The sequence below is a fragment of the Malaclemys terrapin genome, chromosome 17 (assembly GCF_027887155.1).
Source record: "Malaclemys terrapin pileata isolate rMalTer1 chromosome 17, rMalTer1.hap1, whole genome shotgun sequence".
Classification (NCBI taxonomy): Eukaryota; Metazoa; Chordata; order Testudines; family Emydidae; genus Malaclemys; species Malaclemys terrapin.
In genome coordinates this window covers 19,396,986-19,413,052 of record NC_071521.1, presented here as the reverse complement: position 1 = coordinate 19,413,052, position 16,067 = coordinate 19,396,986, and the positions used below count along the sequence as shown (strand labels likewise).

Sequence of the window (16,067 nt, the reverse complement as noted above, 5' to 3'; positions counted from 1 at the left end):
AGTCACCAACAGGTTCTGCAGTTTTCACCTTGGAAGAGTAGCCCTTAGATAAGTTTGAAAACAAGTAGATTCCAACAAGGATGCAGTTTCTCCTGGGTCCGGAGCAATTTCTGTGCAAATTGGTGTCTAGTTTCTGTGCTTTGAATAAACCAGCTCTAGTTAGAAATGATTTTTTTCTTCATCTGTTCATCAGTAAGCTATTTTTTCTGGAGATGCTTTTATCTTTACGGGTGACAAGCCAACCCCAGAGGGCCAGATTCTCAAGTGCTCAGCATCCGTCATTGGGACCAGACGGTCCGAGAAACTCAGCACCCAGGGCTCCTGTTGTGACACGCCTGGCTAGCTTTTCAACAGAGCACCAACATGCTGAGCACATTTGAAAAGGTGGCTCAGTGATAAGACTCTGCCGGGCTTTGAGTCTTGGGCCTGGTCCACACTAACCCCCCACTTCGAACTAAGGTACGCAAATTCAGCTACGTTTCGAAGTACCTTAGTTCGAACTTACCGCGGATCCAGACGTGGCAGGCAGGCTCCCCCGTCGATGCTGCGTACTCCTCTCACCGAGCTGGAGTACCGGCGTCGACGGCGAGCACTTCCAGGATCGATCCCAGAAGATCGATTGCTTACCTCCGGGTCCGTCGGTAAGTGTAGACCTACCCTTGCTCTTAACCCCTGAGCCAGCAAGGGTTGGGTCTGCTCTCTCATCAGTCCCTGGAAATACTTTGTCTTGTGGATTAAGGGACAGCATTTACTGGTTCAAGCGGGGTTTCTGTTCCCTGGCTGGAAGGACAATATTGTAACAGGTCATTGAGTGTAGGATGCAGGAAGAGCTCTGGGCAGAATGAGAAACCACTCCACATAGATGACTTCCTCAGAGTTTCCCACTTTCAGTTTTGCAGGTGACGTGATCTCCTGTGGTTCTTTCAGTCCTGCCCTGCTCTGCCTCCTCTTCTCAGATACTCCTGATGGCTGATATCCTCTCAGGATCCCCGGCTCACAAGTGAGGAGAGTGCTCTGCTCTGCTTGCCTAGGCCCATTATTTTTAACACTTAAGCTGCTTCAGGTAAGTTAAAATAAGAAAACCTCTTGCATTTTAAATCCCCCTCTCTCTTTTTCACATGAGTGATTCAGAAGGCCATGACTTGATGGATCAAAAAAAAAAATGTTTTCTTCAATCAGTGTTAACTCAGTAGAGTTAGCTTAACGGTAAGCCAGTGTGAGCTCGTCTACACAGGCAAAAATGGGTGTGTTTGCAGCCACGTTAGCTCTGCTCTAGGCTAAAATGTGGCCAGTTAATCCAGCTTCAGAGGTTTTAGTCTTCACTAGGGAAAAAAAGGGTGTTTTTTTTCTTTTTGTTTGTTTGTTTTACCACATGTTAGCTAACGTGGTAAGATCCTAATGTGGACAAGGCAGTTGGTAGTTTTCGCACGTTAGCACGTCACAGTAAACTCTGTGGGGATGCCTTGGGTTTACTTATCCTGCTAACAAGCATGAAAATTACCAACTGCCTTGTCTATGTTAGGTGCTAATAAACCACCTTTTTTCCTAGTGTGGATGCTCCCAATGGGGCTTTAATAGTGTTAAACTAGCACCCTTTTCTGCCCATGTAGACAAACCCAAAGCTACAATACATTCAGCTAATATGAGTTCAAATGTGTTAGTCTGTGTATTAAGGAGCATTAAAAGAGGGCCTTTCAATTGCTTTAAGCTAATTCAATTGAGCAAACAAGATTGAAGAAAGCCCCCTTTATGCCCATCAAGACAGAGCCTAGGAGGTCTGATAAACCCTCCAACAAGTGAGAAATATTCTTCCGTGAGGACTGCTTGCATTCTTAAGGCTATATTCTGGGCCCCTCCTTACCATCCTGCAGTTTATATATTACATGGTTTTGTTTGAGTCTAAATTTGAATGTAGGTTGGTTCCACGGGATGACACATTGCAGAGGATTCCTTGCTGCTGTGACATAACGCACAGATAACTGCTGAACAAGATGAGCATGTATGATACTGGGAGTAAACTACTTGTGTGGATAAGGAGCTGGATGGAGGGTAAAGACAGGCCATTCAATATTAAATTCACCCCTGTCAATGTCTTTGCCAGGGGGATTTCTCAAGATTGGTGATGAGTGGTAAGCGGGATGGCAGTGAATTGGAATGGTAAATCAGTGCATTCAGGCCTACTTTTATCTGCATATCAATAGCCTGGAAGAAGCAGCACGGAATACAGGGAGGAAAGTTGCAGGTGGACAGCTAGGGAGGAAATAAGTGCAGAGGAAGGAGGCAACCAGATTCTGATTGATTTGGATAGATTAGGATTATCACCTGGTAAATGGCTTTTGCTATTCCGTGTTGGGAAATGTAAAGTAATGAGAGTAAGGGCAAAAATTCAAAAAGGGGTTATTGCTTCTCAGGGCACACAGCACAACACACAGATCAGGAAAAGGATTTGGGGCTTATAGCGGATAGAGCACCCAAAACCATCAGCACAACATTTGGGGCTGAATGAATAGATAGTGGTAATATTGGTGCCCAAAGGCTACAATGACAGGCACTTTAGAGACAGACAGCTGGGTTCTGAAATAAGGTATTTTAGCACTGTGCAGGAAATCAGTGATTCTGCATGTGGTGTGATGTGCTCATTGGTGGTTGTGCTTTGATTAAAAAAGGAAGGGGACACAGGGCTTCTTCCCATGTGGAGAATGAATAGTATAGAGTAGCAAGAATTAATCTGTTGACCGTGGCTATACAGAGAGCCATGGGGACCCAGGACTGAAATGAGGGGACCTCAGTGAGGTGCTAATGATGACTTTTGTATGACTTGAAGGGAACAGAAATGCTGTGTGCTTCAGCCCGGTTTAGACTATGATGAAAGGTGTATTTGTAAAACCTATTAGCTTAGATGTTTTAACTAACACATTTTAAACCTCTAGTGTAGAGAGGGCAAGTTGTATTTTAATGCATATTAGTTGGTCAAGATGAATCCTAAGTTTCCCTTTACGGTTCACCTTGAGCTGCTAATATGTTAAAATACAAATTGCAGTGTTGCCAACTCTTATGATATTTGTTTTTCCCCCCCCAAGCTCCAGTTCCTGGAGTCATGTGATTATGTGAGAAATCTTATCTTCTTTCTTTCTTAGGTTTTTCTGCATGGATGGTAGGGGAGTTGAGTTAGAATCCAGGTTAACTGTGCAGCGTAGACCTACCCTATCTGGGTGCTTAACTCTCTTGGATTTTCAGAGGGGCCTGAAGAAGTACTGGGTCAGGGAATTTTGAGGGGTCTGTTAGGTGCAGGGGGTAGTTACAAACTGCAAACCATTAAAAGTGGTTAGTGGAAACCAGTGGGGCGCAACCCACGGGCTGCACGTGGCCTGTCAAGGTAATCCGCTGGTGGGCTGCGGGCCACCCACCACTGGTGTAAATGGTCTGTAGAAGGTGTTGAAGTATTTAGAGAGTAAAATGTTGATGGGCATGGGCACTGACTAGTTTATCTAGTTCCATCTGGTGTCCTATTGCCCTATAACTTTTTATATAAAGATGTCCAGATTGCTAGAGCATAGAGCCCGAGTCTAAATAATGTATTAATTGAGGGGCATAATAAATATTTGATAAACTAAATCAGCATCTCGAATGCTTTGCACCCACAGACAGGCTCCTACCAAGATACTAGGAGTTTTTAATCGAATGCATGTAAATAATAGTCATTGTCAGTTAGTCTGAATTCTAAATGTTAAGGGAATGGGATTTCCTTGCACGTGGAATTTACCTTGTGGTCCTTGCAATGGTGTTTTTTAACGCCAAGCCAGGTTGAAGTGTTACAATTTGGTGCTTATAAGATTCTTTAAAAAGCAAATCTCTTTAAAGTCCAAACCTTTGTTGTTCGTAAGCAAATGTCTTATAGGATTTAGAGGCTTCACCTAGAATATTTCAACTTCCCTCCAAAATATTGAGGATAAACAACTAACACTTCTTTAAAGAGTGGACCTGACCTATACAAAGCTAGGTGCAATATTTACTTTTCCTACTGTTCCTTCATGTGCAGATGGCAATTAATACTGAGATGTGCTCCCAGTATTTCAACAAGAAGCTCCCACAAAGCCTTTCACCCTTAGTGACGAGCACAGTGTCCTAGGGGTGCATGTGCTTGCAGAGAGGAGCAAGGAGAGGTCATGCAGTCTGTTTGTTTTACTCGTTGAACTAAAACACAAGGAGGCAGCACCACTAGCCCAGCAAATTGATATTTGCTGGAAATGTTTATGCTTTGGTCCATGAAGAATGTACAGCGAATAGAGAGAGTCCAACGTACATCATTTGAAATGGTGGAGAAAGGGTAAGTTTGTTCCCTCGGTGTGTTTTTTGTTTTTTCCAGACATTGTCTTTAGTTTGGTGTCCGTCTTATGAGCTGGAGACTGTCCCAGCAGCCCCAGCAGGTCTGGTTTCTCTCAACACAAATATGGGGCACTATGCTTATTCTGAATGTTTGGAATCAGCCTGTAGTGTATTCGATAGCATCCTCTCCCAAACAGGATACCCTAGATCCTGGTGACAAGGCTGCCCTGCTGGTTTCCTAACAGTGCCAGCCTTCTCCCTGATGCAGCGTGATGTTTATAGCAAAGTGTTTTTAATCATTCATGGCTCATTGATTTAATTTCTTTCCAAAGTCTTTGCTACTAAACTGAGAATGCCGGGAAGATGTTGAAAGACACGTTTATCCTGCTCCGACCCCCATGTGGTATTAGATCAGACTTTGAATAAGTGCTTTGGGATGAAAATACCCCTTGGTTGTGCATCTGTACTAATAGGTATACCTTCTGTTGTTGTTATTGTGGTTTATTATTTGTATTGTGGTAGTGGCTAGAGGCCACGGTTAGGAATCAGGGACCCCATGTGCTAGGTGCTGTACACAAATATAACACAAAGTTGGCCCCTGCCCTTTGCAGTTTAAGGGTCTGTATCTATACTGCAGAAAAGCCAGGTTCGCTAGCCCGCATTAGGTAACTCAGCTTCAAATAGCAACTCGGCTTTTCACTCGGGTTAGCAATTCGAGTTAAAGCCTGTGGGTTGAACTGGAGCTGGTAACTCAAGTTAAAATCCGAGTTGTGTGTCCTCACTGCTTTTTTAACCTGGGTTTGCTAACCTGAATGACGGATACACCTTTTTTTTTTTTTTGCAATGTAGACATACCCAATGTTTATGACCCCGTCTCACTGTAGTATTGTCACAGATTCCATGCAGTCTGGTTAGAAAGGAAAAGATTGTGAGGAGATGGTGGGCAAGTTTGCCTCACCTGACCTACAAGCCAGGTACAAGAGGCCCCATCATGGGCACATATTTAGATATTCAGCACCCACAGAAACCTGACCAGTTTTTTCAAGTGACAGAAGCTCCCTCATCACCTGTGAGAATGGAGTGATCCATAATTCCTGCTGGATGCAACAATATTTTTTTTTTTTATTTTAACGGATAACAGTCAGTGACATGCAGGCCTATGGTTCCCCTCTTAATTTTGTGATGAGTTAGATGTCTGAGCTTGCACTGGGATGGACGTGCTAATGCTGCCACTGATTATTGCCAAAGCAGGGAGTTGGAGTCCATGTCGGGGCAATGGAGAACATTCCTCCCTTCCCTTTGCTGGGAATTCATTAACGTTTTCTTGCTACTATATTATTAATAAAATGAATTTCTATAGCACTGTAATTGGTGCTTTGCAAATGCAGAGTAGGAACTGTTTGCTTCCTCAAGAACTTCTGGTCTCTGTTTTGTACAGGAAGTAAAATATTGAGAAGCTGACTGTGCTTCTGAGTACTGAAAGAAAAACCACATTTGTCTTCTCTGTATAAGAAGATGCCCAGCTTCAAGGCTGGTCACTTGTGGTGAATGTAGAGATGCATGAGTAGAGACCTGTAAACTTGCTCTGTGCTGAGCTATCAGGGTGAGTCAATGGGAGTTCTGTGCAGGCAGAGCCCCTCAGACAGAGGGCTGCACTTCCTTGTTTTCAACAAAGGCAGAACAGTGAACTAAAAATGTTCCTGGGAGCTGATCCTGTACCCTGGACGCTTTGCCATTAACTTCATTGGGAGTGGGATTGGCCCTTAGGATGTTTAAGCATTCAGCCATTTCTAACAAAATTTGATCTTTTGCTCTTTTCAAGTTTTAATACGGAGGCCTTGGAAACTTCCAAGGAAGATCTGGTTGGCTGAGCCTGATTATGAGCTTTAGAATTTCTCTCAACTGAAAAGCAGCCGTGTTCGAAATGTATTAGTTGACTTGTTCAATCCAACATGTCCAAAATTCTGCTAATTGCCCTTGTATCGTCATTGCATTGCTTTAGTCTATTGCGAACACACACTGCCCTTGCAATCTGTAGTGCAGTGTCTCAACGTCCAGCCATGCACAAACAGCAGCCGGCGCATCTATAGAGGAGGTGGTGATGCTCTGCTCTCTGTGAATTTGCCATTTTGTGTCAATAAGTTGGATTTATTTATTATTGCATATATAAGTCCAGATCTGTGTATTTTGCAATTGGCATAGTCTGCTGAGGACAAGTATGCGTCTATACCAGTTGTTTTCTAGTTCGGTGAGCGCTAGCAGGCTGCTTCTCTTTCTTTGACCTTAAGCAAGTCACTTAAACCCTCCTTTGTAGACGTGGACGGGTGGCATGGGCAGGGAACTGGGAGTCAGATGTCTAAAGTGCTAATCTAATGGGGAGAAAGTATGGTCTTGTAGCTATGGCCTGGGACTGGCCACTGGCCGAGCTGTGTTCTGTTCTCTGATCTGCCACAGCCTTCCTCTGTGATCAGGGGCAAGTGATTTAATCTCTGTCTCTGCCTCCATTCTGTATCTGTAAAATGGGGACAATGCTACTAACTGACCACAGAGGGGCTTAATTTATTTATATACCTAAATTGCTTTGAGATCTGTAAATGGAAGGTGCTATAGAAGTGCAAATCATTATTATTGTTCGGTATTAGTCCGCCTTCCTCTGCAACTGACTGCAAGTCACTTAGCTGAAATTTCCACAAAGGGTCACAGGTTTTTTGTGCTTCAGTTTTTGGCTGAGACACTTGGGCCTGGTTTCCAGAAGCACTCAACATCCACGGCTCTGATCAGGGTCGGTGGGAGCTGCAGATGCTAAGCACCGCTGCATGCAGGCTCTAGGTATCTGAATTGGGATACTCAAAATCTGAACCATCCAACTTAGAGCCCCCTTTTGAAAATGCTGGCCTTAATCTCTCTGTGTTTCTGTAAAATGGGGATAATACTGTATCCCTGCCTCAGAGGGGTGCTGTGAGGATTAGGTAGTTTATGTCTTCAAAGCACTTTGAAGGAGAAAAAAGTGACATAGGTGATAAGTATTCTCATTGGCTTCTTAAGTTACATATTAAAAAAAACCTTACAAATATGACAGGTTTCAGAGTAGCAGCCGTGTTAGTCTGTATCCGCAAAAAGAAGAACAGGAGTACTTGTGGCACAGTACTCCTGTTCTTCTTCTTACAAATATGGTAGCTACTACACATTCTTTATATACCCTTTTTAACATTGATCATTACACACAAACAAACAGAATTAGCTCTGAAATATTGTCAGTGATTTTCCAGGGTAGCTTGGGAAATGATGTATAGGAAAGTGTCACTTTGAATGGATAATTATTCAATTAGCTATTTCTTTACCATTCCAGTTTCAAATGCTTCTTTCAAAGAATATGAGACGATTGCACCCGAAGACCATAACCATTGTAAAAAGCGGTGTACCATTGGTCAATGTAACCTCTTTCTGCATAGAATAAAGGCCCTAATATTTTTAGCATGAGTTCACAGTACTTCCTTTTATTCTAAGGGTGGCAAAATTGTGCATTACTCAACTTCATGTTCAGTTTAGCTGAAGTTCAGAGCAAAGCACTATTGTAAGACCAATGCACAATTTAAATTATAATGGACCACCAGGTCTACTATAGTTAAGGTTCAAACCAGCTTTCTCTTTAAAGCTGGTCTCTTCTAAGTGCTCTAACATCTGCAGAGTTACTTGAATAGCCTTGAGATTGGTTGTGACTCCTGGGGGTGCAGGATAGGGTTAGTGAGCCAAATCTTACTTAAGTCTTATTCTCAGTTAGAAAGGTTTTGCTCTGGCCCTCTCTGCAGGGGGTCTTTTTCACCTTTTGTGAAGTAATACTGTGTAATGCAAGTACAAGTTAAATTGCATGTAAGGAACACTAACCAGGATTGGGTTTTTTGCAAGACGGCATTTGAGCTTTTGAAGAAATTGGCCATATTTGACCCAAGTAAAGGAACTCTTGGATCTGAAAGGCAATGTTAGGTTACCCATTAGTTAGTTCTTTGGGTTGGCAGACACGAATGGGTGAACAGGTCTGTTCAGGGCATAGTAATCCAGGGAATGTCAGAAGCAGGCCACCTTTGGGAGTCTGTTCATTCTGTAAACAGATTTCCAGGAGATGCAGTCATTTCCCCAGCTGCTTTCTACAACTGTATTTGAATCATTGTTGATATTTTTTGCCCCAGGAACCTCAGGATGATGTTGTCCACAGTCTGATCTCAGAGCTAACTGTTTATTCACCCACATGCTGTCATTTTCTAGGTTACATTTCCCCTCCCTGTACGCTCACAGCTGCATTGTGGTACGAACTTTGCAAGCTGTGAAGACTGTGTTCCTTGAAACTAGATGCTGTCTCTTGGCTGGGTACCTGGGGTCTGTAGGGGGTTGGAGAAGCAATTATAATCTGTCCCCTCTCCAGTGAATACTTTGGGTCACCTCTGTGACAATTGCAGCCTCTTCTAGGACAAGGGACCCAATGTCACTTGCAGGGCCGGCTTTAGGAAGTGCGGGGCCCGATTCGAACAGTTTCGACGGGGCCCCGGCAGGGATCACTAAAAAAAAACTACGTAAAAAAACACGTGGGGCTTGTACTCATCGGGCGGCGCTCCTAGTCTTCGGCGGTGGGTCCTTCACTCGCGCTGGGTTTTCGGCGGCACTGAAGGACCTGCTGCCGAAGACCCGGAGCGAGTGAAGGACCCGCTCCGAAGTGCCGCCGAAGACCCAGAGCGTCACCGGGTGAGTAAAAATTAAAAAGGAGCCTCTAGCCAGGGAAGGGATTCTCGGCCACTTCTTTCTCCCCTCCCCCCCGGCAGCCCTGCCACTGGGCGCGGGGCCCTCTTAGGCGCGGGGCCCGATTCGGGGGAATTGGTGGAATTGGCCTAAAGCCGGCCCTGGTCACTTGTAAACTATCTCCTATGCTATCAGCACAGCATGGTATTTGTGACCTAGCCATGTGACCTGCCCGTGGCCAAAGATTTCCCATGGAAACACAGCTCAAAGTGGGAATAAAAAACAGGGTATATCTTATAATGCTACAGTGTAGGTCTAAGCTTGGTGGGGGTGGGGACTGCACACTACCGAGTTTTGCACTCTATAAATACATGACAGTGACAGACAGGTAGGGCCTGATCTCGCAGGCACTTAGGAACTTGAGTAGCAGCTATGCCTGTGCCTTGGGGCATGTCTACACTGCAGCCACTATAGCGGCACAGGTACGGCACAGCTTTGCCGCTGGAGTGTAGATGCTTCCTATGTCGACGGAAGGGGTTTTTCTCTCAGTGTAGGCAATCCACTTCTCAGACAGGCAAAGAGTCCTTCCGTCGACGTCAGCACTGGGAATCAGGTCAATCTAACCACAGTGCTCAGGATATGAAGTTTTTCACAGTGACGTAGCTAGGTTGGTCTAAGTTTTAGGTGGAGACCAGGCCTTAACGTTCACTGGATCAGGCCTATAGAGAACACTAAAGCCCAGTGGCCTAATGGCTACAATACCAACTTCCTAAATTAGGGATTGTGAGTTTGAATGCCAGCTGGCCTAATAAGGGAGTATTTTCATCTACAAGCTGTTGGCTTTCAGTCACATGCTATTGGGTTTAATGCAGGGACCACTGGATGAAATGTGAGACTAGGATCACAATGGTTCTTCTGGACTTCAAAATCCATGAGCATAAGGTACATGGCAAGGGTAAGAGTGAACAGAGTGAAGGCTTGTGTACACATAGCTTTTGTATTGCTCTAAATATGTCCGTTTCAAAACTGCTATATTTACACTGATACAACCCCTAGTGTGGATGCAGTTTTACTAGTTAAAGGTGATTGTACTAGTATAACTTATTCCTGTAAATGTACAGGAATAGGCTATATTGGTATACGCACCTTTATGCCAGTATACCTGCATTCCCACTACGGGTTGTCCCAGTATAAATATTTCATTATAAAGTCCCCCCCCCCCCCCAACCCAAATAGTATTGGTACAAAAACTGTGTGCAGCCCAGGGTGAAATCTGATCAGACCCTTGGGTTCATTTTCTGTCTCACACCCTTTCAGGATAGTCGTTGTCTTTGCCCGGGTTTTCACTCATTCAGACGAAACGGTGAGAAAAGTTTGTATAATCTGTAGAAGAGGTAGTGCTTAGCTCCCAGAGCTGGAGCCCAACCCAGAGCATGCTTGCTTTGCATACTGGGTAAACGGTGCATTGTTGAACAAAAGGGAGATGCTCCCGGAACAAGGTGTAAGAGAGGTCCCGCAGGAGGTTCCTTTAGGTTGCGAGCCTTTTGGAGCACTGGACCTACTCTGTGTTTGGCTCTGATCTCCCACTGTCTGACACCTTGCACGTTTACAGCATGGTACACATGAACGTAACAGATACTAGGGAGGGACCAGGCATTGTTAGTACATTGTTTAAAGGGGCTCGATCCAAAGCCCACTGAAGTCAATTGCAGGTGTTCCACTGACTCCTGTGGGCTTTGGATCAAGCCCAAGGTCAGGAGAGGTCAAAAGCTTAGGGCCAAATCCTGCAGTCCTTCCTCAGGTCTGAATTCCCGTTGGCTGCACTGGGAGATATGGCTGTTAAAAACTGTACAATTTCACCCTTTTGGTCTTATTTCCAGTGCTAAGCAATTGGTCAGTTTCTAATTCCATGACTGTGAGCCAGTTACTTAACCTTTCTGCCTCTGTTTCTTCTGCTGTAAGATTGGGATAATAAGGCTTGCGTACGTCACTGGCAGGGTTGTTAGTGCTAGTTTGGTAACATGCATATAGTGCTTTGAAATATAAAGGGCTGTTTGACGGCTAAATAGTGTTATTAGCTTGAGCTATGGATAGCTCTGTATCCTGCAGTAAGCCGGCAGATTCATTTTTACAAGCCTGTGCAAGAGTATTTGCCTTTCCTACACTCTGCTAAACCACTTGTGACCTTGGGGTTTTTTGCCTTCCTCTGAAGCGTGTGTGTGTGTGCGGGTCGCTTGCCAAGATTATCTGGGTCTATCTCACTCAATCGTTTCCCTGCCATTGCAGGGGCGTCAGGCATTGGTACATCTCGGTCCCTCCTGTTCTCTGCCTGTGATACATACTAGTCTAGTCTCCTGTGGGCTGTGATATGGTCTCATTTGGGTGGTTGGGTTTAGTGGGCAGCTGCTGGGTGGGGTTGGTGGCTGTGATATACAAGAGGTCGAACTAGATGATCTGGTCACCTTTTCTGGCCTCAAACTCTTATCACTTGTCTAGAATTGGGGAGTGCTATTCTCTGTTCACAGTTGCACCATGGTAACCCCATGGACTTCACTGGACCTCCTCCTGCTTTACATTTAGGTAAGTGAGGGGAGAATCAGGCCCTAAGATTACTTTTCAATCGGCAGAAGCACCATTACCTTGAGCGACAATTTGTTTCTCTTCAGGGACAGAAAACAAAGCAAGACTTGGAACAATAAGTCCCAAATGAGTGTATGACGTCCATGGATTCTGAGGTTCATCCCCCTATTCCAAATGTTTCCAGAATCAAAACTTTTGTCACAGAGAACATGCCACAAGGAACCACAACTATAATGGGCTGATTTTGGCAATAGGCTATAGCCTTATCATGTAATTGCATAGAACACCCCGAAAGGTAGTCCTTGCAGATAGAACCATCTAAATCCACCTTGGGTCCAACCTATCTGGAGAAGATTGTAGCAGCAGTACACAGGCCGTGAGCCAGCCTGCATGATTAATGTTCTACAAAATGCCTATATTCATGCAAGCAATCGGGACACCCCGATAATGGAAGAGCCCTGGTAGATAATTGGGATCTAGTCATATCCCGCTGCATGATTAGTATTAACTCCCCTGCCTAATGCCCTTCCTGGATTTAGGCCTAACCACAAGTGTCCTATCAGGGATACTTCCATGAAGCCTCCCCCCTGCAAGGATTAGCCACTACAAAACCCAAGTAGCAGTTTGCTTAGGTGGAACTCCAACTCCCTCACCCAATGCACCGATGCACACACTACCAGCTATAAACATTTCAACCCACAGTGGTATGTCCAGGCTGAGCATATCCGAGTGGATCATGGAGCGCTGCAACACATCAGCACAAAACAGCCCAGAGCAATGATAAGGAATGCCCCCTGATGCTGAGCCATGTTGCCATGTCACATCTCACAGGTGGGGTGTTTCCCAACTTGATCAGCTGCACCAGGATTGTCATCACCCCCATCAAATCCATTGTGGTTGGCGGTTGGTCCCCTGCTAACATCACATTGAGAAGATAAAGAGGGCCTGGCCTTTTGCCTGGGCAGAATGGATGCAAATCACTGCCAAGTCAGAGTTGTCTGCTCACTTATGCTAGTGTGTATTCAAGGCTGTGGGGAATCAGGTCCATTAAAGCCTACCCAGAGCCTTCCACCAAGTAATGTTCCCAGCAGTGCACAGTGACTGTATCTTGCTCGAAGGGAAGCAACTTGTTCCCATTTTATGTCCCCGATCTCCTCCGCAGAGAGCATCCATTGTGGTACCCAGCCAGGAGCCTTGCTTCATTTTGCTCCCATTGGTAGAATTCATTGCTGTGACCACACAGCCAAACTCAAAGAGGAATGGCTCCCAATGGCAATGGAGCTGATCGGAAATAAAGGAAGCACACCACAGGGAGCCAAGAACACCCTCATGAAAGTGCTGCAAACACATCGGAAGTATGAACGGACAGTCTTTATAGCCTGCAGTTCTTCAGCCTAAATGCTCCCAGAAAAACCAGCGTTGCTGCCCCAGCTGTGAATGGGTGGGGCCCAAATTTCCCTTGGGGTAAACCCTGGAAGACTGAGGCCTTGCCCCTGACAGACTCACGCCATCGGGAAAAGAACTCCTTACATTGCCAGCATTATTAATCATTTTGCAAGCTGCACATCCAGCTAATGCACTTCCCCAGAGAGGTTGGATATACCTGTCATGCTCTGGGTTGCCATTCACTTCTCTTCGGTAGGAAAAAGGCAGCAAGTTTTACCTCGGAAAAGCAGCAGCGATTCTATGGAAAATTATTTGAATTGATCATGGAACCGAGGGAGCTGTGACTGTTCTGCAGTGTGGTTTGCGGGATTCTGTCAGCGGGGCTGGCATTTTGTGGCTTTGCTATGAAACAGCGATAGCAATATTGTCAGCTAACACCTTTTTATTTTTTTGCATGTCCCTCTATGCTTTGCCTTGATATAGAGTGGTAAACTAAAAAGGCAAGGCTAGATGGAGTAGCTGTTGTCTGCAGCAATTCTGTGGGTAAGAGGAGGAAGAGAGATCCTTGCAGACTTTGGCATGCCTTCCCACAGCTTCCTGTTGTCCCAGGCAATGATGAAACAAAGAACCAAAAGCATGTCACGTAGTAAATAGATGAAGGCCCAATAGGCCCAGCTCTGCAGTGATTGGTTACAACAGCTCACAGTGTATAACCCACCCCATCAAGTGTATTCAGTAAGAATGATACAATTAAAGCAACTCCTCTTCTGTTCTTCTGCACCTGTTTGCAGTGTTGGGGTAGCCTTATTGGTCCCTAGCCATTAGAGAGGCCAGGTGGGGGAGGTAATAGCTTGCATTGGACCAGCTTCTGTTGGCGAAAGATACAAGCTTTCGAGCTTATGCAGAGCTCTGTGTAAACTTGAAAGCTTGTCTTTTTCACCAACAGAAGTTGGCCCAATAAAAGATACCACCTCACCCACCTTGTCTCTCCGTCTTCACCTGCACGTTCTTCCCAAAGCTATGAAAGTCACTGAAAATGGAGGCCACAAGGTATAACCGTCCCCTCCCCCCCAAATGCCTGCATTTTATCGGGCGAGTGATTTTGGTGTCCCATTCAGTGAAGATGCTGCAGTAAAGCATATGTTATTGTAAGGACGAAGGGGTTGATCCTGCTTCCGTTGGATTGAGTGATAACCTTCCTATTAATTCTAATGGGAGTAGTATTAAGCCCCAAATCCCTGCTCGTCTTCATCACCCAAGCAGTCCATTGAAGTCAGTGGGGCTACTCATGTGGTTCAGATTTGGTCCTAATCATTTATAAAAATGATTAAGCTCACGTGAAGCAAGGTGGGAGTCTTGGGGGGGGGGCCCAATTCCATGCCTGCTCTGCAACTTGCAGGCTTCCCCACTTCCTCTCCTGCAGTAAGACTTGACACAGAGGAAACTGTTTCACCGCCTCCAGTAACAGGAGCAGAAGGAAAGTAACTATTATGATTTGTATTGTCGGAGCATCCATGGGCCTTAATAATGGATTGTGGTAGGCGCTGTACAAATGCATGTTTTTTATACTCCTGCAGCCCCAAGAGATCCTGCTCAGGCTCTCTTTGTAGTGGCTTAGTGCCCAGCAAATCATACAAACTATCCCCGTTCCTTGTCCTGTGAAGGGGCCTTTTAAAAGTCATCTGCACCCGATAGCATAACACGCTGTCTTGAATCTTCTGAGTGGGGCTGGTGCTCCTCTTACTGGCACTTTGTTGGTACCCGTGTTAAACTCCCTGTTGACTTGGAAGAACAAAGAAGCGAGTTTCCATAAGATGAACAGGAATATTGATTTTATTGGATTTAAATCCACTGCTGAATTTAAAGAAGAGAAAAGTACCCGAGTTTTGCTGGCATGGTGCCATTAAACACACCCTTATCTGGAAGCTCTGGGGTTCCGCTAAAGAGTGAAATGGGTCATCGTGATTAAGGCTTGAATGGTAAACATTTCACAAGGGCCGCTTCATTCTGCTCTTGCCTTGCAACTATTTATACTAAGCGATTCCTCCCCCGTGTGGCCCATTCTACACCCAACTAATGCTTTCACGATGGCAGTGAAAAATGAGGAGTGCCCTGGGCTGATTTCGCAGCATCGCCCATAACCAGCCCATTTGGTAATTTAGGAAGGCACAATTTGCTCCTTTGCCAGAACACCACGGAGTTGGTTGCTCTTTTCAGCCAGGCTGCAGGTCGGGCGGTTTTGTAAATGCTGATTTTTTTAAAATTGAGAAGAGCTTTGATTTATTGACCCATTGCCTCTGCAAATCGAGTTGTCTGGGCTGGCATCTGCAGATAAGAGGCTGTCAAGTAATTGCTTATTATTGATGGATTGCCAGCGTGGACCGTTTGCTTGAAGAAGAATCAATGGCAACCAATCTTCAAAGTATAAACTTTCAAGGAGTGAGACTCGTTTCCAAATTGGGTGCAACGGGTCAGGACGACACCATATCTGACATCCCGACTGTGTTCGGCTGTAATCCTGCCGCGATGTAGGAAGTGCAGAACAAAATCGTTTTCACATCTGCCTGCTTTCAAGTCTGGGATTTTCCTTCTCTGCATTTCAGGGCCAGATTAGGCATTATTTTAAACTCTTCCTGCAGTGTACAGAGCACTCTCAACTCCTGTGTATATTGATGGGAGTTGAGAGAGCTCAGCACCTTTCAGGATGGATGCGGCCCTAAATTCACTGAATCCCCAAATCCTGGAACAGGGAGGAGTGGTTGAACAGCCTGTGCTATGACACATCAAAACCAACCAGTCTGAACACTTTATAAATAAAACAAAACATCTATTTTAATGCATGGTAACAGAGGTTTCCTTCCTGTGGGTGACTCTATTTAGGTGATAGCAGAGCAAAATATCCACTGTCACCAAATGTTTATCGTTTCTTATGGATACTGTCACTCTGGTTTGAGTTCATTTTAAAAAGTAGACATAATCCTTATTTAACACTCCCATGACATTTTGGATTTTTAGTGCAGTTTCAAAAGAATAGTTTAAAAAAC

At 45.0% G+C, this 16,067-nt stretch overlaps 1 protein-coding gene across 2 annotated transcripts in view; it reads left to right on the top strand.

Moving 5' to 3' along the window:
* Positions 1-16,067, top strand: part of EHMT1 (euchromatic histone lysine methyltransferase 1) — a 163,030-nt gene that overhangs the window by 7,059 nt on the left and 139,904 nt on the right. For both annotated transcript variants that reach the window (XM_054007471.1, XM_054007465.1), the window contains exon 2: positions 892-1,063. The gene's annotated coding sequence lies outside the window, so the exon portion shown is untranslated. The remainder of the gene's footprint in view (positions 1-891; positions 1,064-16,067) is intronic.